Source organism: Rousettus aegyptiacus, unplaced genomic scaffold, assembly GCF_014176215.1.
Source record: "Rousettus aegyptiacus isolate mRouAeg1 unplaced genomic scaffold, mRouAeg1.p scaffold_m13_p_1, whole genome shotgun sequence".
Taxonomy (NCBI): Eukaryota; Metazoa; Chordata; class Mammalia; order Chiroptera; family Pteropodidae; genus Rousettus; species Rousettus aegyptiacus.
Window position 1 is genome coordinate 181,586,923 of NW_023416284.1, and position 24,851 is coordinate 181,611,773.

Genomic DNA, 24,851 nt, shown 5'->3' on the forward strand with positions numbered 1-24,851 from the left:
TTCCGACCGAACAGCAAAGCCTGTGCCCGGGGACTTCCCAGATATTGTGGCGCCGGGGAAAAGGAGAGCAAACGCCACTTCCTGGAGGGGGGGGGCACAGGAAGGCGTCTGCCGACCAGAAGGAGGAGCTGCCCCCTCCCAGGAGGGACGAGGACGGAGGGCAGCACGCAGGGAAAGGCCCGTGCCGGACACGGTCTTCCCGGGCGTCCTTGCTGGTCGGACACTGGAGAGTGGCGGCCTCTTCCGACGGCTGCACGTCCGGGAAGCCAGCGCGGTGGGGCTAGGCGAGCGCCGGGCCCATTCGGAAGAGAGGGGGCGCCTCCCCGCTCTGTGGGGACGGCCTTGTCAGGAGCCTGGGTGCCAGGGCGGTGTGAGTCGGGCGCACACAAAGACCATCACGCGTGCTGGTCAGTATGACCGGGCGTAGGCGCTGCTGCCCAGCAGGAGACAGGGTGGGGACGGCTGCGGACAGAGCCGCGGCCCAGGCTCCACGCCGCGTTACCGCGTGTGCCGGTCACAGAGGTGGGCCCAGGCCCAGCCAGCCCTGCTGCCACGGTCCGCACGGGCCTGGCCCCGCAGGCGGCTCCGTCTGTCTGCGGTCGAGCTCTGCCCAGCTGAGGGAGAGAAGAGGCTTTAGGCCGCGGACAGTGCCCGAGATGACAAGTCTTGATTCGGCTGGCTATTATCAAAACGCACAGGTTTGCACTGGAAGTTACGTTTACCGGCTTGGACTAAATTTAGTTCTCCTACTGCTGAGCAAAAATGGCAGCTTGTCAAAGGAAAGCTATAAAAGCGAAGTGAATTTTACATGCCGGTCGTTGATTTCCAGCTCGAACTCGTCACCCGCACTCACAGGTGCGCTCCCTTCCTCCCTCACGTGCATAAATATTCCAGTCACACTTTCTGACTTACATTTGGGATATGAATCAGAAAGCCACAGAGCACCCACCACGTCGGCTCTGGGACACACTCTGTGTGTCACATGCAGCCTTCTGGTATGGGGAGGCGAGTCGGGGTTGCCCACGGCCACCACGAGCTGCTGTGGCAGCTCAGAGAACTGTAGAGCTTGCTTTTTCCACTTGGAATATTTTCGAACTTGAAAATGTTAAATGGTGGGCAGATGACAGTTTGAGAGGGGCCCTGTTCTTCAAACATTCTGTCAACAAGCACTGCATTCTGGGGCCGGGCGCAACGAGGAGCGGTCAGCGGCATGGCCCCTGCCTGCCCGCCCTCTGGACCGTCTCCAGAAACCTCCGCGCTCCGGCCGCTCCAGCTCCACGCTCCCGGCTGGGCCGATTCCGTGTGCCCTCGGGCTCCCTCCGGGTACTGCGGGCTGCCTGGGCTCTGACTCTCCACCTCCTCCTGACACAGCGTCAGGGCCTCTGCTCCGGGGACTCACAGACTGAGAGCAGCAAAGGGGCTCCCCCTGCAGCCCCCCTGCGTTGTTCTTGAGAGACCCCGGGGAATGGCCCGCGGAGCCCTCCCGCGGGATCTGCAACACACGCAGGACGCGTCCCGTTCCCACGGCCGCTCACTCAGTCACTGCTTCACTCGCGAGGGCTCCAAACTCGTGTCTCTAGATCCAGCCATTCGCCTGCACCCCAGACCCTGCGGAGGACCGCGGGGCCCACCCGGAGCCTGGTCAAGTCACACCCCATCCCCCTCCGCCCTGAGTTCTCCCCGCCGAATGCCTTCTGGCACCTCCAGCTCCTTGCTCACTCACACGTTTATGATGATCTCTCCTCCCTCTGCTCTCAGACCCACCAGGAAGGCGACACGACGTTCTAGGGCAATCGCAAAACGCTGCTTCAGGACGAGACGAGAGATACGAGTGCCGGCGTCAGTCAGTCGGAGGCAGGTTCTGCCCTCCTGTCGGGCTGGGACCGGGCACCAGGAGGCCCGCGTATCGGGGGTGCCCCCCAAAGGTCCCCCGGGGCGTCCTTCAGACGAGTCAGGCCACAGCTGAGTTCATGCTGGCTCTCCCCATTTTCATTCTGGCTGATGCCGAGTAGGGCGCCATGAGCCACGAGCTAAATCCAGACCCCTGGCTGCCACCTTTCCTCTTCTCTCTGCCCTCCACATCTCATCGGCCACAAATCCACCAGTCGTTTTGTCTCCGTGACCTCGTAGCTCTAGTATCTCGATGCTATTCTCCCATAAGCTCCTGGGATGGCATCCTTTCTGGTTGGCTTCCAGTAAGACACTCTTTCACAGAGTAAGCTATACTTACTTACTTACTTATCTATCTATCTGTCTGTCTATCTATCTATGGCAAACTTGAATAAGGTACTTCTTTAAAATCCCCCAGTCACGTCTACGGCCATGCCACCCTGAACAAGCCCAATCCCGTCTGATCTTGGACGCTAAGCAGTGTCGGCTGGTTAGCACTTGGAGGGGAGACCGCGTAGGAAGACTGGGTGTTGTAGGTGTAAACACCCCCCCCCCCCCCCAGCGGCTTCCCCTGGCCCCCGGCGCACAGAACCGGATAGATATCCGGGAGAGCATGACGGGCCCTGGGCAAGTGCGCCCTCTCTGCCAGAGGTGTCTCCTGGCCACAGTCTGGACAGTCTAGCTCAGAACCTTACGCTCCAGCCTTTTATCAATTTTTTAAACCTTTCAAATACCTACTGTATGTTTCTGGGGAGGCAGAACTTCATTCCAAAACTCTGACATTCCAACAACCACATTCGTAACAAGCCACCAGTTTGAAGGCTGGGAATTCGTATTTTCCTTTCTATTTCTTGACACAACCTGACTTGCCATTAAAAATAAACTGGTTTTTCACCCAGTATAAAGTATGAATTGGACATGTGTATGCTGATTGAAAATACTCACATTTTAAAAGAGCATCGCTCAGATTTTGGCTACATCACAGAGGTTACTCATTTTCATTACCCAGAATGATAAACTCCCGTCAACAAAAGAGAACGCCTATACTAAATTCTATTTTTTCCAGAAAGGCAATTTCTTTCTGAGATCACTTTAATCCAAAGAATAACTGCATTATTCACGAGCCATGTTCCATTAATTGGAGGAGTTGGTCAATTATTATACGAGATAGCATCATTTTTCACTAAGGAGAACATAGCTCCCCTTTGCTGTTTTTTCAACTGCAATTACCACCCCTGAGGCGAGTGACTTACGACACAGTGGAGGAGTTAATCATTTAAAGCCAGGAAGCGTTTCTGGCCAGTGGAAACAGGTCTGTACCAGCAGCAACAGCTGGAGAGTGTACTTTAGAGGAATTCAGAGGCGCCTCTGCCACGGTGTTTGGACAAAGGTCATGGTTTTAATTATCACAGGTGCCAGCTTTACGAATCACGGGCTTTCTGTATTAGTAGTACATAAAATTTTCAGAGGCGGGATCTGGGAACCTGTGTGATAAATATGAGGCCTCCACGTAGTTTCTCAAACTTCTCAAGTATCTCACTGCTAAGAAGAAGTTAAAGAATGACTCACCGGGAAGGCGATGTGATATCCTAGGATAATTGTAAAATACCATTATGAACGAATAAAAGATGGAAATGTCAAGAGCAAGGAGTCTTTGTTGAAGTAGTCTGTCTCTACCTTAGTCCCTTACGTGGCCTTGGTCCCGTATGTCACACATTCCAAGCGTGACGATTTATTCCTTCATTCACGAATTCCTTCTGTCTAGGAGAGTCCAAGCCTGCTTCAGTGGGCACAGAAAAACAGATGACCGAGGACTACAGGCGATTCAGGGCTGAGTCCCCCCTGCACGCCAGGCTGTGCCCGGCGCAGTGGCCGCCCTGTGCCACGTGCTCACACCTGTCTGTGGAATTCAGCGGATGCGCGTGACGGGTCTTCAGAGCCTCCTACGTTGCGCTTGGATCAAGAAGCAAGACTAAAAGATTCCTCAAAGAGGCAGATCCCCGAAATGAGAATGGGAGCGTATAATTCATTATGACGTGTGTGATGTAGCCTCAATCTCATATTGTAAGTACCCAGATAATTTATATCTCGGCCCCCTTGAATGAGAAGTGACATTTACTTAGAGCCACCATGAGCAGAACGGCATGAGCCGAACGGACATTTATACACCGGGCCCACAGCGGGAGGGGAGCAGCTGGGGAGCCAGCAAAGCTCATCTGTGTTCACAGCCGCCCCCCAGCGCCAGCATCACCGCCTCAGCTCCGCCTCGGATCATCCTGCATCAGAGTCTCATAGGAGCCCCAGGCCGTGGTGCCAAAGTGGTGAGGGACTGCTGGCCTCACAGAGAACCCGGAACTCGGGGTGACCGAGGCCGCAGTGTAAACGCGCCAGGCACTCGCAGACGTGGAGAGCGGAGGGACCGGCATCGCGGGTGGGGCCTGGAGTGACGCAGCGGTTGACACTGCTGTTTGTCTGAGCCGCGGAGAGAGCGAGGCGCGCGCGGTCTGCATCCTCCGGGCCAGCGTGTCGCTGAGGCCACAGAGCCGCGTGGGGCGGGCAGACAGTGCCGGGGCGGCGGAGCCGGGCGTGCGGCGTGGTCGGGGTGGTGGGGCGCGCACCCTCACTGGGGAAGGGCGGGCATCGGGGTGTGGGGGGGGGGGGGCGCTGTCACCGGGACCCCGGGAGGAAGCCAGCCCAGCGCAGCCGTGCGGGGTCCAGAAGACCGTGTCCGCGAGGCCCAAGGTCAGGTCCTGGCCGTCATCAGGGGCCGCGCGCCCTCGGCACGTTGCAGACGGCTTCCCTGAGCCTCCGGAAGGGGCTGGTCACTCTCGCACTTTTCGGGTTGCAGGTGCGGAAGATGAGCGGTCAGATGGCGAGTCTGGACAGTGGCGCCACCCTCAGCCCTTCGGCTACCGAGTTCGCGGCGCGGGCCCCAGCAGGGAGGGTCGCGGTGACCGTCGGTCGCCCTTGGTTCCAGGAGACGGAGCACGCGCACGGCCGCGCCTGGGACAGGGGGGCTCCGGGGGCGTCGCTGCCGCCGCCAGGGCCGCCAGGGCCGGTGTGACGTGCGCGCTGCTCCCTCTGCAGGAGCGTGGAGGAGGCGCCGCCACGTGACGACGGCGGAGAGGCGTGGGCTCCGCGCAGCGGCGGACCTGGCCGGGCTTCGGGGCGGGGTTGCAGGCCCCGGATGCACCGGGAGGGGGCGCAAGGAGCACGGTGTGGACCCCCGGATGCACCAGCAGGGGGCGCGAGGAGCGCGGCGCGGAGCTGGGGAGTCGGAGGCCCCTGCACCAGCTCCGCCTGCACCAGCTCCGCCTGCACCAGCTCCACCTGCAGCAGCGAGGCCCGCGGGCTACTACGGCGTCTGCGACTCTCGAAAAGAGGGGTGATTCTAAAATACGTTTCAGAAGGAAAAATGAGACTAAATAAAAACTAAAAGGAGATTTCTGTGAAGGTCGAAGACAAACAGCTGATCATTTTCAGGAAAAAAGTAGTGAGCTGGCAATACAGAGCAGTATCGGATTTTTTTTTTTTTTTAAGAGTTCGGCGGATAAAAGAAGATAGATATCAAAAGCAACCAGCGGCCGCGCATCCCTGGGTGGCCTCGCGGCGGGCCGACCCCTCCCATCCGCATCAGCCCCTCGCCTCCCAGCCGGATGTCGGGGCACAGATGGTCTTTGTCCCCACTCCTGCCCTCCCTCACGGGCCACCCCTGCAGGCGATGGCAAGTCCTGACTCGGCTCAAACGCTCTGTTGGAACATCCGTCTGTTTGTTTCTCATTTCTGCTGGGAGATTAGATCTCAAACTATTAACCATTTTTTTTTTTTTTTACCCCAAACCTGTTCCTCCCCCAGTCTTCCCGTCTCAGCACACGGACCCCGACCTTCTGGTTGCTGCTGTCAGATTCCTTGGTGCCATCTGCGACTCTGCCCGTCCTCTCACAGGCGTCTCCTGCCCACGTCCCCACAGGGCGGCAGCTTCTCACTGACCCACCGTGGCCGCCTCTGGTGGACGCCACTGCCACCTGTGACGTGGATCGCAGCGGCAGGCTCCTGCGGTCACCTTAAGTCCATCCGTGGACTGTCCTCAACACAGTAGCTCCTTTAATCCTATGTGCCTTCCCCCCAAGCACCCTCGGTCCCTCCTCGCCCCGCGTACAAGGCAGGGCAGGCCCTCGCAGGCGGCGAGGGCTCTGGACCTGCTCCCTGCTCCCTGCATGGCTCGGCCTCGGCCGGGCTTCCGCCCGCTCTGCTCCGGCCACGTGACCGCGCACAGAGCTTCCGCCTCGGACGCCGGCACGTGCCGACCTCGTCGCCTGCAAGTTCCCTCCCCAGGTGCCTTCGTGGCTGCTCGTCCTGGTCCCTTCTGGTCTGTCCTCAAATATCGTCTGTCACAGAGACGTCCCGTGATGCCCGGGCCTAGCTCGGGGTCACCCCTCCGGCCGCGGCACACGGCCGAGCCTCCGTAACCTGCTTCGGCTTTTCTCATAGCGTCGACCGTCCCATTTGCCATACGTTTACTCTTTTTTTAGCATATTGTCCACTTTCACTACCGAAGTGCAAGCGCTCTGAGGACGGAGAAAGCGGTCGCATCGCCTACGGCTGCATCTTCAGCACCTAGAACCGTATCTGACACACGAGTGAGTATCGAATACACATACGTGGTCCAAATAAATAAGTTTTAAAAATATAAGTCTCATATATCTGTGTGAAAGGATAACGAAAGAACTGCACAGAGGGAAAATGGAAAATGCTGGCCAAAAATAAAAATAAAAATAAAGAAAGAAAGAAAAAGAAAAATTCCTTGAGTGAGCCGAAAGAGGAAATGCAAAGCTTACGAAATTTAAGTCGCGGAAACTCTGGGGAGCAGCGTGCGGCACCGTTCCGTCTGTGCGGGCCCAGACGGGTCTTCCCTGAGCTGGCGTGCGGCCGCCTGCCAGTCCTGATTCATGCCAGTGGCTTCCGCGTGACCGCAGTGGGGGGCAGGGTGTGCTGTTCGTGGGGAGGGGGCTGGGCGGTGCTTCTGTTCGCTAGTTTGCCCTGGAGCTGCAGGGCCAGCCCGGCTGGCGATGGACAGTAACCCGCGGGGGTGACAGGTGTGGCTGCCGCCTGCTCCGGGGAGTGAAAGCCTAGCTCCACCACAGGCGTTAGACTTTGTCTAAGTCTCTGACCACTTTGTGGCTTTGTCTCTCCTCTGTAAAATGGGAATATGATTATGTAGGGTTCATAATGCTTTGTCTGAAACCACGGTTTTCAGAACTTTTTGATTGTAGGAAGGTAATACAATGTACATATCATACATTTTGTAACATGCATGGCAGAGACTAACCAAATATATTGATATATCTGCAGCACAATATATGAATCCTCATACTTAGTGGGACGAAGTAAGGGTACCAACAGCCTCACGTCAGTTCTCGAAAGGTTTTGCCACCAGAAGAGTTCAGGCCGGGCAAGTTTTTCCTCTGCAACATTCAGAAATGTTAGACCTGATCTTATTGTTGGGTTGATGTACGTAAAGGCTTATCATTTTCATAAAAATTCAAATGGCTTCCATCGTTCATGACTGTAAGTAGTAGTATGCCATCGTATCAGGCTTGGGTTGAGCTCCGTCCTCCCCTCTCCATCCTTTCTGTCTCCTTCCTTCCTACGAGACGCCGGACTCCCAGGGGCCAGCCCTGCGGTGAGAGGGAAGACCGCGGAAGAGCCCGCGTGGCGGGGGCGGGGGGAGGGGACAGAGGAGGGCGGCTGCAGCGCGAAGGAGTGCCACAGGGGCGCACGGGCCTGGGGAGGCTGGCTGTGAGCCGGAAACCCGCCAAGAAAAATCCTTCCGTCTTCTGGGTCCTAATTCGCCTCCCAAAGTAACTTAACAATCAGGTAAAACTAGTGCTCGCAGCAGCTGTGCCAATGCAGCCCAACTACGGGGTTCTAAACCCCACTCGCACCCCGACTGCTTTCTCACCCCGCCCCCCAACCATTCACAAACTCTAGGCTGGTCCCTGATGAGTCACCCTGGAAAGGAAGTGGCTCCAGGGGCCGCTCAGTCCTGCGCTGGAGGCTGGCTGGCTTGGCTGGGCCCACTACCCACTGACTGGAATGTCTAAAGCACCCCAGGCGCCCAGCTGTGGGGATCCCCTGGGAGCTGCAATGGCGAGGCGCTTCTCAGCGCAAGGAGAGAAATGCGGTTCTTCCCATGGTTTACGTTTCTCGGGTAGAGACAATCAGGGCGGAAGAAATAGCGGGCCTGGCAGCGGGGAGGAGATGCAGAAAGAGCATCTGAGTCAGGACGCCTGATCTGTTCCGGTTGTCAGTAGGGTGTAAAGTGGTTCGAGTCAGGCTTCCTCGCCGGCCGGGCTCTTTATGGCCAGAGTCCAGCGTACCTGCGCACGGAATTGTGGCTTCGTTTATACTTATGACGACTTCCGCGAGCTGCTATCCTTTAAAATACAGTCTCACGCCGAGGCCAGATGGAAAAACAAAGGAGCCTATGGTACAAGACCGGAGTGCGGCTGGTCGTGGTGTGAAACAAAGGCACACATCGAGATAAGTACGCCGCGAAGAACCACGAAACATGCTCATTTATTTTCTAAACAACAAGAATATTTAAATGGGAAGTTTATTATTTCAATAGGATTTCATGTTTCTGGCTACTTTCTCTGCTGAAAAAGCCTTTCTCGATGTGTGGACAGAACAGATCGAGGCTGATCGAGAAGGAAGAGTTGAGTAAGTCCACCCAACAAATGTAACGTATGTCGATCTTCGGCTTTTCTTCTGTTTCTCTCCTGTTTTTATAACTGTCTGGAACCTGGACCTTTCTTCGTAGATGGTGTGAGGCAACATCTTACATGTTCCGCACTCTGCAAATCAAACCATCTGACACTCCTTAACACTGTCAATACTATTCCGTAGGCTCCAAGTGGGAAATTTAGTCTTGAACTCTGCTTTCCTGTTCTACGCTTCTGATGGGTCACCCGACCCTGTCCGTCCTCCATCCAGAGGTCTCTTGGGATTAGTTATCACTCACCCGTTAGACCGAGGTGGTGATTTTAACCTAGAGCAGTCGTGTTTAAACTTAACAAAGACAACAATGGCGAGTAACGTAAAGGGTGACTCAGAGCTGCGATTTAGGGGAAGAAAGAGGACAATGAAGGAATTCCTTTGGCCAGTCAGTCCCCCTAGGACCGACATAACCCAGGAAGGTCCGGCTGGTGGAGAAATGGCGGCCGCTGAAACACCAGCCCTCGTGAGCTGACGGGAGGCTTAGGGGAGCTGCCTGCTTGACCTTTTCCCAGCCCAGCTCCACCTTCCATAGAGAGAAAACCAACAGTAAAAGTTAGGCGTACAAAGTCAAAACCTGGAGTCCCCGCTGCGGGGCAGACGCCTCCGTTCCGGCACGGGCGCCAGGCCCCGCACACCGGAGCCCCGCTTTCTGCTCTACCTCGCCGCTGGTCCCGCCCCGACCTGCGGGCTACCCTGTGGTGGCAGCGGCTTCATCGCTGCCGCCAGGCCGGGCATCCCCAGGCGCGTCCGCAGGTCTTGCGAGGTGAGCGTGGCCCTCTGGTCGCCTCCTAGTCCCTGCTCCTTCCCGCGGGTCATTCCTCCCGCAGCACTTTGCCCACATCCTGCGCAGAGTTTACCTCCTCCTCTGACTGCCTCGCTCCCCCGCGGCGCCGCGCTCAGCCGCCTGAGGCTTCGTGGCAGCCGGCGGTCGGCTCCGCCGGGGCACGAGGTGGTCTCGCTCGCCTCGGGGACCCTGACGCCTTGCGGGTCCCTGCCATGCAACAGACACTCACAAGTTATATGCTGACTAAATAAAGAATTGAATGAGCGGTGTGTCTTACATTTTACTTGAGGTAGCAAAAAGAAATAGATCACGGCACAAAAATGTAAGCAGGTTGTGGATTATAGATAATTCTTAGTGTAGCATATAAACTTCTCTTCATTTCCCAAATTTCGTATTGCACCAATAGCCAGGAATAATAAAAAAGGGAGGGAGTGAAGAAAAGCTGTGAAACCGTGAGGATTTATTTACGTCGCCGTGCAGACGATCGGGCGACGTTAAGTATTACTGTCGGCCTTTCCTGACGAGTGCCGCGCGCACCTCCAAGTTCCTGTGTGAGCGTGTGAGTCGGTGTCCTGCAGGTCACGTACGGAACTCTCTCGATCCGATGTATGTCTTAATCATTTATTCTGACCTAACGCATTAGCCTAAGCTTTTCATGCATTCCACAGCTGTAAGCCTTGCTCATTTTGCTGGGAATGAATCTTTGGGATTACATATGCTGACGTCATTAACATGTGTCAACGGGATCCTAGCTTTCTAGTTAGACCTTTAGCCCAGAAATACCATCTTTTGTTTTAAAGAAATCAGATTTGTCTTTCACACACGCAAAGAGGACATCAGCACAGCTGGCTATTTGAATTTCATCATCAAAAAACAGAGTCCCATGAAACTGGGTACAAATCTCATTTGAGGATTTAAAAAAAAAAAAAGTACTGATGTGTTTTCGGATATAACGTAAAACTGTCTGGTTTTAAAGAATACAAACAACAGCGAACAAAGCATACTCATGAGCATTAGAAAACCGGACCTACAGATGCTGGCTGAGGACAAACAGAACTTGTGAGCGAGGACGTGAACGGGCTCCTCCGCGTGTGCAGGAAGGGGGGCTGCCTCCTGGCGGCACCCCACGGCCACGTCAGGGTCCTTCCCCCGCCCAGGAATTCTCCGTTCCCTGCAGACAGCGGCGGGCCTGCTGCAGGGGCTTCGGCTCTGACCCCGCTCGCCTGGGGCGCCTCCCATGGGCTGCCTGCCTCCCTCCCTCCCTCCCTCCCTCCCCGCGTCAATAGTCAACAGCGAGTACCTCCCTCCCCCTCGGGAATAAATCGGAAGTCCCGGTGACCCGATTGCTGGGTTCAGTCCTTTGCTTGAGGGGCTCACAGTTCACTCGGTGGCTTATACGGCTCAGGGGCAGCCGCGCGGGCAGGGCTCGGGCCCCTGGCCCCTCTGCCTGGAGCCACCCCCCAGCAGAGGCAGAAGCTCAGCGACCCGGATTCTCTCTGCACCCCTTCCTTTAGGGGTTTTGATCGAGGCCCTGGTTAGCAGGCACGATTGATGATTGAGTAAATCATTGGCCTTTGGTGACCAACTCAACCTCCAGCTCCTCTCCGTCCCCTGGACTGAAAGTTCCAACCCCCTGGCCACGTGGTTGGACTCCCTGGCAACCGGCACCCACTGATCACCCATGGGGGCGATCCGAAGATCAGCTCCCAAACGTCAACTCAGGTGTGGCTGAGCAGGCTTGTCGTAGGAAACAAAAGACACTTCTGCTCACTTCTCTCACGCATCGCGGTCCTTTGTTTCGGCCCAGTTCAACTTTCTGGGTGACTCGTACAAACAAATCAACCTCACTAACAAATTAGTCAAGCTGCAGCTTATATGAGTGACAGTCAACACCCCGAGAAAGTCCAGGCTCTAGTCTGATTTCTGACAAAAGACAAGGAGAGACAGATCCTGATGTATATAGCAACAGTATAAACTGTATTATGATTCCTACAGGAAAACACCCTTGACGCCATTAATTAGCCATATGTCCAGTTTTGAAATGCTAATGCCAGATGATAAACAACTCTTCAGTTACGTAAATAGCTAAACAAAATCACAACAACTAATGTATAGATTTATTTCTTAGTAACTAGTTTTAATAAGATTTTCACTTAACTAGGCTATAGAAAGCAAATATTAATCTTAACAATATCATAGCACATTATCAACTCAAAATTTAAAATGCTAAAATTAAATGAGGCCTTTCCTGTACTATTATCTATCAGTAACTTATTTCACAAGAACTCTCAAGTTTCTGGTTTTTCTCAGAATCATCCAAAATTAAAATTATTACAAAAATATTTTCAATGTATTTCCTACCCATCAGGCGTAAAATTACAATATTAATGGACTTGCCTACATAACAGGATTTAGATTGCTATTGACTGGATGCTTCACGACTATAAATTAATGAGACTATGAACCGCGTGCAGAACCCGGCCATCGAACTTCACCGCGACTCCTTCGGTCACAGTCCAGCTCCGGAGAGCTGTCCACTTGGCCTGGCCTTTCGGCAGCAGTGATAAAAGGGAGAACGAGGTCCATACAGGCTCTGCCCTAATGGCACTTTCACGCGAGAGGCCAGGAGAGGAAACACGATGCAGACTCCGGGGGACTGTCAAGGGAACACAGCCCCTCGGCGATGAGCGCCGTGGAGCAGGGAGGACCGGAAGCCCTCGGAGGAGAGCTGCGATGAAGATGCTTGGAGCAGAGGCCTCAGGGAGATCACAGCACGAGCCCTGAAGAAGCTGGGGAAGGATCCCAGACGGAGGGGCAGGGACACAAAGATCCCGAGGGGGAAGTGTGCCTGGCGATTCCCGGGACGACGGGGCTGGCTGGGGAGGAGGGTTTGGGGGGAGGGCGGTGACCCGGTGGGGCCAGGTCCCGCCGGCCTTGCAGAGGCCGTCAGCACCCTAGGCTGAGAAGCCATTAAGGAGTTGGAGCGAAGGACGGACGTCGTCGGACTTAAATTCTGAACTGCACACTCTGGCGTCTGACTGGGAACCGGCCGGAAGGAGGGGGCACGTGGAGGCGGGAGCGTGTTGGGAAGGAGCTGTCTGCAGGGCGTGCTGATGGGCAGCATGCGTGGCGCAGAGAAAGAAGTGACTGAGAGGCGATGCTCTCGTCCTGGGCTCTGCGGTGTCCCTTTGCGGGGCGATGGGGGCCGAGGCAGGAGAAGGGTGCCCCTTCAGAGGCGCGAGGTACAGAAGCCCAACGGGAGCACGTGACGAAGTCAGGGAGGCAGCTGGGGGCTTAGTCTGGATGTTCAAAGGAGAAGTGCGGCCGAGAGGAATAGATTTTGGGAGTGTCAGCCTACCGCGAGTATTCGGATCGATTAAGGGTGGATGAGACAGCCCAGGCAGGGAAGGCACAGAGAGCTGGGGAGAGGGCAGGCGAGGGGGACCTCGGACGGGGCCCTGGGGGAGCGTCACCCGCAGGCTGAGTCTTAGAAGTGAAGAGAAACCGCAGGGCCATCTGACGTCACAAAGCATCACAAGCACGGTCTGCAGAGCGTGGCTGTCGGCGGAGCGGACTGGCCGTCCGAGGGGGGCTTTGCCGTATTGTTGTTGCTGTTTTTTAACCAATTACCTCAAATAAATAAGTATAAATGGATCACGGTGCAAATTTGATATTGTCACACTCAGGAATTATTATTATTGCAACCGTAGTCCCTATTAGGTTAACCTCGATTGGTGGCTATTCGAGGATTTAATCCAAGAAATTATCGTGTTTCATTAATTCATTTTCCCCGCGTTTTCGCACTTCCAAAATCAGAATATATCATACAATTGAGGGCATCTTACAACTGTAGCTGGTGGCGTTTTTTTTCCTTCTTAGAGGCACACATGGAAAAGGCGCAGCATGAAATCTGTGCCATTTAGATTCGATTAAATAAAACGTATTTTCAAAGTAAAGGTTACTTTTCCGTGGGCCCCAGTTGATGAAAAGGAGAAGAACTGAGCTTCCGCACAGCTACCATCTGGGACGAGTGTCTGCCGGGCTGAGGGACAGCCCAGGGCAGGAGGGAAGCGACTTGTGGGCGACTCCTGCCAGCCTCCCCGGTGTCGCTTAGGCTTTGCCGTTGGTCAGCTCGGCGCCACACACCCGCGGTGACTTTGGCCCCTACAAATGCAGTCTCAAACGTGCACAGAGGCTGCTTACGGCACAGCTGCCGTTTCTTTGCTTAGACTTGTACTCCTAAAGAGCAGGGGCCATGTCTCAGCTCCTTTTAATCCCCGGAATTTAACACAACGCTTGAACATAGCTGGTACTCGATAATGTTTTCTTAATTTAACCCTCTGCCTCCACTATTTGGGCGTAAAGATTTGTAGCCTACACCCTCAGAGGAAATGTACGAGCGTGTGATTGAAGGTTACTGTCTGACTCCGCTCACACAAGGTGTCTTATCTGAGTGCCCAGGACCCGATCCTGGTGTGGTCTCCATGGAAACACGGAGCGGAGCTCTCAGATCCTTGCAGAAACAACCAATGCATGCTTTAGGATAACAAAACAAAGGCAGCATTTATAGACAGGATAATCACCTGTGTTATGAAACATGCAATTTAATAACTCTCCCCGATAAAAACGCGAAGACAACGGCGAGGCTGTAATTTGCTCCTGGCGGTGGAGGTGTCTGAGTGAGGTCCACGGGCAGGGGGACCGAGCGGCAGGAGTTAATCTTCCTCATCTGCTTGTCAACCCATTACAGGCTTCCTTGCTGCTCACTCGGCTACTTTGCCGTTTTCTTTTCTTTTCTTTCCCAAATCGCACACCCCAATCTGCTATTCTGCTTAATTATTCCCCATGCGTCACGACCTGCACTCTGCATTCCTTACAAGGATATCCTCGAGGAACTACAAAGGACTTGTAAAAATAAAGACATAAAGTATTTTAGTTCCTACAGAAGCCTTTTTGTGAAGATTGTGCTTTACATGTGCTGAAAACACCGAGGACAGCAGCTGGAAGAGTGAGTTGGAAAATACATTTGAAATGTAAATGGCGTCTGCCGTGGTCATGCAAAGTCTAGCGAGAGCCTTGCTCGGGGCTTGGATTGTCCTCTCGTCACACTTCCTTAAATTACGTGACCTCTGAGGGATAGTCTGAGTCCTAAACATGTAATACTTGATAGTGGCCCCAATTCTAAAACAATTCATCTTCTCTCCTGGACTACAGAACCTTCTGAGACTGCAGCCTCCGGATGCACTCCTATGGGTGCGAAGAAGATTATCGGCCCAATTTTGTACTTAGTTACCCGACGGAAGCAGAACGATTACAATATAGCTAATGGTATCTGCAAGGGTCGTATTAATACATACTACTAGAGTATATCTACTGAGATGTGTTGGAATATTAATAGACACTTCTAGAGTAGTATCCAGTAGAATCTGTGGGAGTACTATTAATAGATACTTTTAGATTCATATTTATTAGAATCTGTTGGACTGGTATAGATAGATACTATTAGGGTATCTAATAGTATCTCTCAGACAAGAATCTAAAATTTTCCTGTAAGTCAGGGACCACTGCTTCACAGATTCACGTCACCAGGAGGTCGACAGGTTGGTGACCGAAGACAGAGAAAACTTCCGCGCAGCTGATCCTAAGACTGCGCATTTCCGAGACCAGCTGAGAAGCTGCGGAGTGGTGTAAGCGAGCTGGCCCCAGAGGTAAGCATGGTTTTCATTTAATTTTTAACGGTTGGAAAAAAAGAATACTATTTCACGGGAAGTAAAATTATATAAAATCCAAATCCCGTTGTCCTTCGGTTTGGCGGGACCCAGCCACAGTCCTTTCTGAGCAGTGTCAGGGTCAGCAGGTGAGGCCGGGCTCGCGTGTCCTGCGAAGCCTAAATGTTCACTACGTAGCTGGTTAGAGGAAAGGTTTGCCGGTCCCTGCCGTAGAGTTGGCAAGGTTGACCTGTTCTGAGAACTCGGCCACCTGGTTTCACTTAGGGTACTGCTGTTTCAGACTTTGTGACCAAATTCTGAAGGACGAGATGGGACATAACCAGGGAAGAACACTCCAGGAAAAATGGGGGGTCTGTCAGCATACGGGGTGAGAAAGAAAAGCTCCTTGGTTGCGTAATTAGCATTTTAAGTAGCTTTGTCAGAAATGATGCTAAAATTCTCTTTAGTCAGTCCTTTATCATGTTCAAACAGAGTGCACAAAATCACTCAGCTCTCTGTCCCTTAATAAATATATATTTGCTTTGGCTCCTGTGCTCTGTTTTGCATCAATCCTTGCAATTTTGCAAGTCATAAAATGCCCCGGATCCCTTTACTTAATGTATTCTCGCCTGCATAAAAATATGCCAACAGATTAGAAGAATTTTGTGTGAGTTATCCAGGAAACAGGAGTGATACAAGTGGATTACGTCTCTTCTCATCTGAAAAAGTCAGACTGATAAAGAAGAGGAAAAAAGAAAAAATTCTCTACAATGCAGTCTTAGCCTTGGAAAGGTATTTGGTGCAGAGGATAGTGCTGAAAAAGACATAGTTATTTATGAAACCGCTGGATGGCTCCGATACCTCAGGCAAGTGGCATGTGATGAGCTCGGACCGAGCCTCAGTTTCCCCACTTCACAGCTGACCAATCCATGACGGACCACTGACTGGCCCTAAGCCTCGGTTTAGAAGCATGAAGCCAGCCCTGCGGCGATACCCAGATGAGATGGCTTTTTCCACTGTTCCGTGGAAACTTACTGACACCAAAGAATGCACTGAAAAGGTCTATTAACATCGGAATACGATGCGAACTATCCTAAGGTTGAAATTAAAAATTTCTAAGTGGCAGCCATCGACTTCAGAAAACTGAGAGGAGAAAGCGAATTGGTAATTAGTCACTGACTCAGGCTTAACGAAGACTTGGGCACTTGAGTTGAATCCCATGAACGGTTTGAAGAAGAAAATAAATTAATTTATCAGTTTTAATAGTTATTCGGTGGCATCTTTAGGGTTCTCTATACATAGTATCATGTCATCTGCAAATAATGACAGTTTTACTTCTTCCTTTTCAGTTTGGATGCCTTTTATTTCTTTTTCTAGTCTGACTGCTGTGTCTAGGACTTCCAATACTATGTTGAAGAAAAGTGGAGAAAGTGGGCATCTTGTCTTGGTCCTGATCTTAAGGAAAAATTCTTTTAGCTTTTCCCTGTTGAGCATGCTGCTAGCTGTGAGTTTGTTATTATTGTGCTGAGGTATGTTCCCTGTATTCCCACTTTGTTGAGAGTTTTTAATCATAAGTGGATGCTGGATTTTGTCAAATGCTTTTTTTCTGTATCGAATGACCCTTCATTTTGTTTATGGGATCTATCATGTTAATTGATTTCCAGATATTGAGCCAACTTTGCATTCTAGGAATAAATCCCACTTGATCATGATGTGAGAACTTTTTAATGTATTGCTCAATTATTCAATGGGATATTACTCAGCCATGATAAGGAATGAAATCCAATCATTTGTGACAACATAGATAGGTGATGGATGCTAAGTGAAATAAGTCAGACAGAGAAAGACCAATACCGTGCGATTTCACTTATATGTAGACTCTAAAGAACAAAATAAACAAACAAAAGAGAAACAGATTCATGGACACGAGAACAAACTGATGGCTGCTGGCTGGGAGGAGGTTCGGGGGGCTGCGTGAAAAATGTGAAGGGATTAATAAGTACAGATTGGTAATTAGTCACGGAGATGCAAAGTACCGCACAGGAAATATCGTCAACGATATTGTAATAACTGGGCGCGGTGCCAGATGCGTCCTAGACTCGTCGGGGGATCGCTTCATAAATTATATGAATATCTAACCACTATGTTGTATACCTGAAAACAATAATGAATGCCAACTACACCTAAAAATTTTTTTAAAAAAAGGAAAAGAAGATGAAAATTTTCATCCACTGAGACTGACAAGTAACCGCTAAATAAGAATATTTTATAGAAGTGAAGCCAGCTGCTCAGGGACTCGAATTTCCAGTTATAGTGAAGGACATTGGCCAAAAAGTCTTTTAAGAAGCCCTACCAGGGGTCTTGGCTATTTATGTGTAACTGTCAAGGATGTTGGTTTTAAGATTCTCCAGATACCTTATCCTGAATCGTGAAACTCAAGTTGTTTGCTTTAAAATGAAAACAGGGGAAAAGGTCTATTTTTAATGGGATTACTTTTGTTTCTAAAAATCTCGTCAAAGGAAGAGTCAAAACATAAAAGACACACTGACTTAGAGCCTGAAACACTATCGATTGAGGATATTATCATAAAGCACAATACCGAGTCACACGTTTCTTAACGGGCCACACACACCACTAGGGACTGTAAACGCCCCCTCTCTCGGAGAACCCGTGCACTCCCAGAGCACTCGCGGCCCCAGGCTTTGGAGAGAGATCCGGGTTCTAACTCTGGCTTTGCCTGCTGGTTACACGAGTCGAAGGTTACTGAACTTCGCCAGGGCTCAGTTTTTTTCATGTCTAGAATGGGGACAGTAACGGCATTAACAAGGCCGCCGTGAACACGAAAGGAGACAGTGTCGCACTCAGCGCAATAGGAAGGTGCTAGAAAAGCGACGGGAAAGGCTGCGCCCCCAGCTGAGGGATGCGGACCCCACATCAAGCACGGCCTTCATCTGAGAAAAAACACATTAAATTCACTTCCATTTTGGCACCCGCTTTTATTTACAAAGAAGTTTCAGGCTTGGAAAGAAATGCACGAAGGAAGACCAAATCCGTTTTGTGAGGCTCTTGGTTACTGGTGTCCCCAGGAAGTTCTTACTGTGTAAACTGGTGACGAGTTTGAGGGAGGGAGGCTCACACACACACGTGCGCGCACACACGCACACGCACGCACACGTGATATGTGCTTGTTGTACATGTGGACATGGCCCCAGAGGGCAGTGTCGCCTGCTGCAGTGACACCCAGAAAGCAATTCTTTGCTCATCCCTGGCTCAAAGTGGGCGGGAAGCCCTCAGGAGCGTCAGCCCGCGGGGGGCGCGGGCCTGGTAGGTGTGATTCTCAGTGGCTGCCGTACCTTCAACGTCTACGAGACAAACACCGTGAGACGCGACGTTTCACCTTTCAAGGCACATGTGCTCTGCGGGGCTTGTCTCCGAGGGCTGCTGAGGGAGCCCGTGAGACCGGCCTGGACGCCGCCCCCACAGCACCCCCAGGCGGGCAGGGCCCAGCGCGGAACATGCTAGAACCGCTGCGTCCTCACCCTTCCAGCAGCGCTGGCGAGGGCTCCCGCGCCGGGGTGCCAGTCACAATGTCCTCGTCTTCCCCCCTCCCCTCCCCAGCAGCCTTTGAGGTGCTTCCCACCTGGGCTCGTCCTCGACAAGCTGGAGTCTCGAGCCTTTGCTAAAAAACTCCAGACAGTACAAAAGCACCATAAAGACGGGGACACGAGTTTTGATAGTGTGACCGTGATTAGGTCACAGTCACACCTTTCTCAGAAACAACAGTTTTTCGGGGCTTGCGGTGCAGAACCGGTTTGCTGCTCGCGGGGTGGTCACTGCTGCGGGGCGCCGAGGAAACATCGTGCCGCTCCAAACGGCCTTCCCGACGGCGAGCTGCAGACGCGGCGCCCCGTCAGGGAGGATGTGGGCGCGCCTCGCCCCCTCTGTCATCAGAGCTCTGGGCCTCCGTGACGCATCGGGCCGACTCAGTGAACCGCAGGGTCCGGAGCTGCTGACCGGCTCCGCTCCTCGATCGCTGGCTAGGTCAGCGCGCTTTAGGAAACAAACAAACCCCTCCGTGTGCACTACTACCCGGAGCCACTGTCACGCCCCGCAGCCCCGGGCGGCGAGGGGCAGGGACGGCCTCCGGCAGCTGGGTTCCGTGGCTGTCCCCCCACCCCCACGCGCCTCGCTGCCTGAGTGAGGGGTGCCCTTCACGGGGGCGTGAGGTGACACTTTGATTAATGCGGTGAGCACGCTGCCGAATGCGACACTGAGCGTTAGAATGGCACGTGTTAATTTAAAATCTCGCTGTCATCAGACTGGAGTGCAAAGGGGAGTCACCTTCTCAGAGAAGCGTTTCTCTACCAGCAGGAATGAAAGCCGGGCTGACTGTCCCCCACGCCAGGCTTCTGGCGAGCCCGGCGCTGGCTCTGAAATTTCCTGAAACGACTGATTTTTTATTTTCTTGCTGAAGACACCCTCTCTGCCTGCTGAAGGGACCAAGCAGCTTCCTTGTGGAAATGTATAAAGTTAAAATGGAGATTTTAATAAAACTGGGGGAAAAAAATCACAAATCGAAAAAAATTGAAAGTGATGTTTTAAAAATTTATCTGTTAAAAAAAAAATCATCAGGTTTTAGAGCACTCAAGAAAATGTCTGTCATTTTGACTGCTCTCTGTCGAGACCTCAGACTCGCTGTGCCAAGCCCAGCGAAAGGCGTTCGGAGATGCGTGTGTGCCGTGGTCGAAATGCAAAACACATCGACTTGACAGCAAAGTACTTAACTATTTGGACTATCTCCTCGCGACCACCGAAAAACACTGCAGAAAAGTAGATAAGCACCAAGTCCTCAAAAGTTTGGCCTTTTTGCAATTGTAACTTAGTCAAATCCATTGCTTTTTCCGATTGCCTCTGGAAGCATCGTTTAAGAAATACTTTTATTTCGGTGGTTATAGTGGTGATACTTTTGAAGTGGCTCGTGGGTGGGCAGGGGGTCTGTGAGGACCACGGCGGGAGGGGCAACACGCGGAAGGCCAACGCGGTGTGCAGAGAGGGCCCGGGAGAGGCTCAGGATGGACCCGGAGCCCCGGAAAGGCCTTCGCCCCTGTGCGCCTCGGTCACCACGACGGCTCGATGGAAACCACACTGTCCCCCGCGAGGCCGTCGTGCGTCTCCAGGAAATGGCAGCCGGGGACACAGAGTGCACAGGAAATGGCAGCCGGGGACACAGAGTGCACAGGAAATGGCAGCCGGGAACACAGAGTGCACAGGAAATGACAGCCGGGGACAGAGAGTGCATGCCTGGCACGTGCTACGTGCTCTTTACACTCTCCGTCTGCCCCAAAGCAACGAGGGGCTGCGGCATGACTGCATTCGCCCTGCAGTGACCTGGTATGGCCAGGAGGGGGCGGAGGTGACATTCCGGCAGGGCGAGCCTCACGCCCGATGGGGTGCGGGCTGGGAGGGAGTCGCCTTTCCAGCCGCTGGCTGCCTCAGCAGTGAAGCCGTGACGTGCGGAGGAGGGCAGCGGTGACTCTGAGTGCGGCCGAGTGACGACGGCTCCAATCCCTCTTCTGCCTAGTGCCCCCGACACGTGTGCCTGGGTCCCGGCTAGAGAGGGCAGTGTAAGCGGGAAAAGGTGATTTCATCCTAACGTGTAAGACAAGTGGCGTGTGCTGCACAACTCTGGGGCCCCCCTCAGAGGATCGAGCCAGGTGGGGACACTCCCTCTTTGTCGCCCTCTTTCCTGACTCACGGCCTCGGGTCTCTCTGTGGCTGTGACATCAGGTCAGCCCAGGGTGCTTGGAGGGGCAGCTAACCAGACTGAATCTGTTCTTAGGTACATGGAAATCATACTCCGACAACTCTCAAAACTGAAGAAGGACAACTTTGAAGCACTTGACCTGGGATTATTTCTGTAATGCGACCACATCGGGAGCTGTGACGGGCTGGGATTATGGAGAGGTGAGTGCAGCAGGCGTGGAAGGGTAGGCGTGGGCAAAGAGCGTGGCCAAGAGGCCGATCGGGGGCAGCGGTTAAGTGAAGGAACATAGGACTCTAGAGTAAGAACACGGCGAAGAGACGCGGACCCTTCGTTTCAGCTCCACGCCGCTGTGCGAACGCGAACGGCGAGAGAGAGACGGTCCAGCACCGGGCCCGGCGTCGCGACGGCCACGTTAAAACGTAAAAGTGAGAATACGCCCGGAAGTACTTCTAAAACTGTACGTCAAAGATAATTTAAAAATTTCTCGTTTCTTGTAGGAATAAGATGTGGGATGCAAGACATGGGATAATTGTCATTAACGGACTTTAAAAATTACGTCCACTTGGAGAAAACATTTAAAAAGTATTTAATAAGGAGAAAATCCACTTATTGCCGCCTATCGATCACTGACCAATAGTCTTTCTTCTCAACTGGCTAAGAAATTTATGTTGCATGATAGAAGTCATAATGTTTATAATATTATACCCAAAGCTTTGTATTCCAGTGCCAATAAAATTCGTGTTAAACTTCATCAGAGGAAAATAAAGTCCAATATTTGAAAAATGTATATAAGTAATGACCTGGGAAAAACCAGCATTTTAAACACAAATGTAGGTTTCTATGTCTACAAAACATTTTCAAAAAATGAGATACTTTGGCAAATAAGAGTTTTAGTGACAATACCATAATTATTTTGATAAGGTTTATATTGTAGTTCGTGGAAAATGTTTTTATGGAAAATACCAACCACTGCAGCACTTTGCAGATTCCAAGGCATCATTAAACAACTGAGAAATGAATTTCTTTTCAGAACAGAAGGGCTATGTATCACTTATATTGTATCTGCATCTAGTTGATTAGCAACTGAGTTCAAATCCCTTCATTAGGAACCAGAAGCTTTTGGGAATTCAAATCAGTTTGTTCTTAAGGCTGGTGGTAACAATCTCACTGCCTGTTGGAAACAATAGAAAAAAAAACTCTCCCCCCCTCCATCAAAACATGCACAATTTTGACGGTTTTGCCTGTCCTTTTACTAAGGAAATTCTTTTCTTCATCTGGGGCGACGCCCCTTCAGACCTCCCGCCTCCCTGTGTGGAATGAAATGGTCTTCACGTGAACGGTCGTGCACAATTGTGTCAGCCACGATGCTCTGGCAGGGCCAGGCCAGCGCTATTTGTTTCTTCCACGGTCAGCCTCCATCCCACAGTCCAGATCCAGACAGCCCAGCCGGTGAGCACTTGACCGCTTGCTAGGTCATGGCATCCTGCCTTCTCCTTTGTGAAATGCGAGTTGCAATAAAGTAAACGCTATGCTGTCCTGCGAATTGCAACAAAGTAAACGCTATGCTGTCCTGCGAATTGCAACAAAGTAAACGCTATGCTGTCCTGTGAATGGCGACAAAGTAAACACTATGCTGTCCTGCGCAGAGAAACACACCCTGCCAGGTACCCTCACGCCCTTGCAGGCGTCCTGAGACCCAACACCTGATTTCAATGTCAGAACTACCAAGCCATGTGCCTGGCACTGATACGTCCAGAAAATGACTCAGAAAAGTAACACATAATCGCAACCTCAATTTGAAAACTCGATAATGTGTTCTAATTATAACAGATTATAGGTCAGCCCGTTTCGGAATCTAACAGGTCGTGAATACAGTATCATCACACTCAAATTTTATACATATCATGATCTCTCACGTTGTTTCTTTCCTTCTATCTAGAGCAAAAGCCTAATGATGAAATATCCATTTTAAAAACGGTTTTGGGGTAAATCGTTAACTGTCCATGATTTCGTGTAACTGGGTTTCGCTACAGGAACACTGTACATCTGAGAGCACAGGAAATTTGTGGTCCGCTCAGAAATTCCTAGCGTTTCAGTAGCCATGCCACCTTTCGGCTGGGGCTCTGCTTTTGTAAACGGGGGCCTAGATTCCGGCGTGTTTAACGACTCTCCATGTCATGCCTGTGGATGGAGTGAAGAGGGCAGGTGCCATGATGCAGAATACCTGTCCCTCCTCCTTCCTTCCCTCCCCATTCTTCCCATGGATTTATGCCCCACTTTCCCATATAGTTCAAACTGTAAATGCCTGGAGTGGAAATCATGTGTGCATTATGATGCTCTTCTAAACCTTGACACCTTGTTAAGACCGAATAAAAATTAAAAAGCATAAATCACAGAAAAAAACTATTAGTGAGCTTTCTTATTATCGATTTGATCTTCCAGTGAATTCCCGTGACCTTAAAACTAAATTTCAACCTCCGTGGATTAGTGCTGAACAACCCCAGAGACCATGACCCACGTTTTCCAATCTTCCTTCAGACTCCCTCCTGCCAGCACGCGGGGCTCCGCATCGGCCGGAACTGCATCCTCTGACCTCAGGGCTTTGCTGGTTCTGTCCCTTTGACCTGAAGGATGCTTAATGTAGATGCTCTGTCGGGAGCAAAGCACGCCATCCCTTCCGTGAAGATTTCTCAGGCCCCCTGGTGGCCCTGCACTCATCCCTCCCGCAGCCAGAAACGCACTTGATCTTGAAGGTACAGCTCTTTGTGACTCATCTTATTTCCTCAAAGACAGAGTAAACTCACTGAAGACAGAGGAGGTTTCTTATAGATCCCCCCACGCCGGGTACTATACAGAGGCTGAAAAAAAATGTCACAGCGAATGCGACCGAATCAAGAAGTAATGTTTGGGCAATAGAAATGGAATAAACAATACTATTTTTTAAAGAATAAAACAAAGAATAAAATAAAATATAAGATTATGTGTGTGTGTGTATCAAATATATATTAGACATGTTTCCCCAGCTTTTGAATCTGATGACAGATCGGGAGAACTTCAGAGAGCTCTTGTGTCTGCTCTTGATTGGAGACCTTCGCTCAGTCATACCGTACCCCTCTTTAATCATGAACTGAAGGATGTCAAAGGCAAAATTCATAAAGAGTTGTTTCATAAAGTACTTTCCTTAGGCCCCTCTCTACCTCTTTGGTTTTGTTTTTTTCTTTTTAATTCAGATCTCCAATCCACACGCAGTGGATATTATTTCCTTCCTTCTTCAATCTTTAAAAAATCTTTCCCCTAATTCCCACTTGTACCATTCAACTTCCTGCCCCTAATCCAGCCTTCTGGTCCCTTACATTTGCCTCATTGCTTTTCTGAGAATTATGCTGGCGCTTCAACGAAGGGGACAGAAGCACAGCTAGACACGGTACACAAACGCTGTCGTGGGGCTCAGCGAGCCGCTGGCCATCTCCCCCGCCAAGCCCCGGGCCGGGTCCTGCCCTGCGTGCCCCCGTTACGGGCAGGCTTCCCGGGGGTTACGCTGGAAGGACTGACAGTATTACGATTCTGTCCTCCCCCGGAGACAGCGTACAACGGGAACGGCAAGGAAACCAGCAAGATGTGGCCGCCAAGCTCGCGTAAGAGCCTGTGCTCTCGCGCGCACGTGTCCTTAGAAATGGGTGTCGGCAAAAAGAGCATTACTCGATGCCGCAAATTCATGCGAGACTTTTCAAATAAGACAAGAATAACTTTTTTACAACGTAAACGTCATTCATTGAAATTTGCTGTCGGCCAAAAATAAATACAGAAGTGCTTGCTCTGGCCCTGTGCTCTCCCTCAGGGCGTCCACGCTGGGTGCAGACGGAGCCAGGCCCCACGGGCCGAGCACGTCTACACGCGGAGGGTTTACGTGTCTGCAGGCGATGTG

The 24,851-nt window shown here is 51.8% G+C and overlaps 1 protein-coding gene across 4 annotated transcripts in view; it reads right to left on the reverse strand.

Moving 5' to 3' along the window:
- The window catches only part of PRKN (parkin RBR E3 ubiquitin protein ligase), a 943,383-nt gene that overhangs the window by 203,207 nt on the left and 715,325 nt on the right, over window positions 1-24,851 (reverse strand). The gene's annotated exons all lie outside the window — the stretch shown is intronic.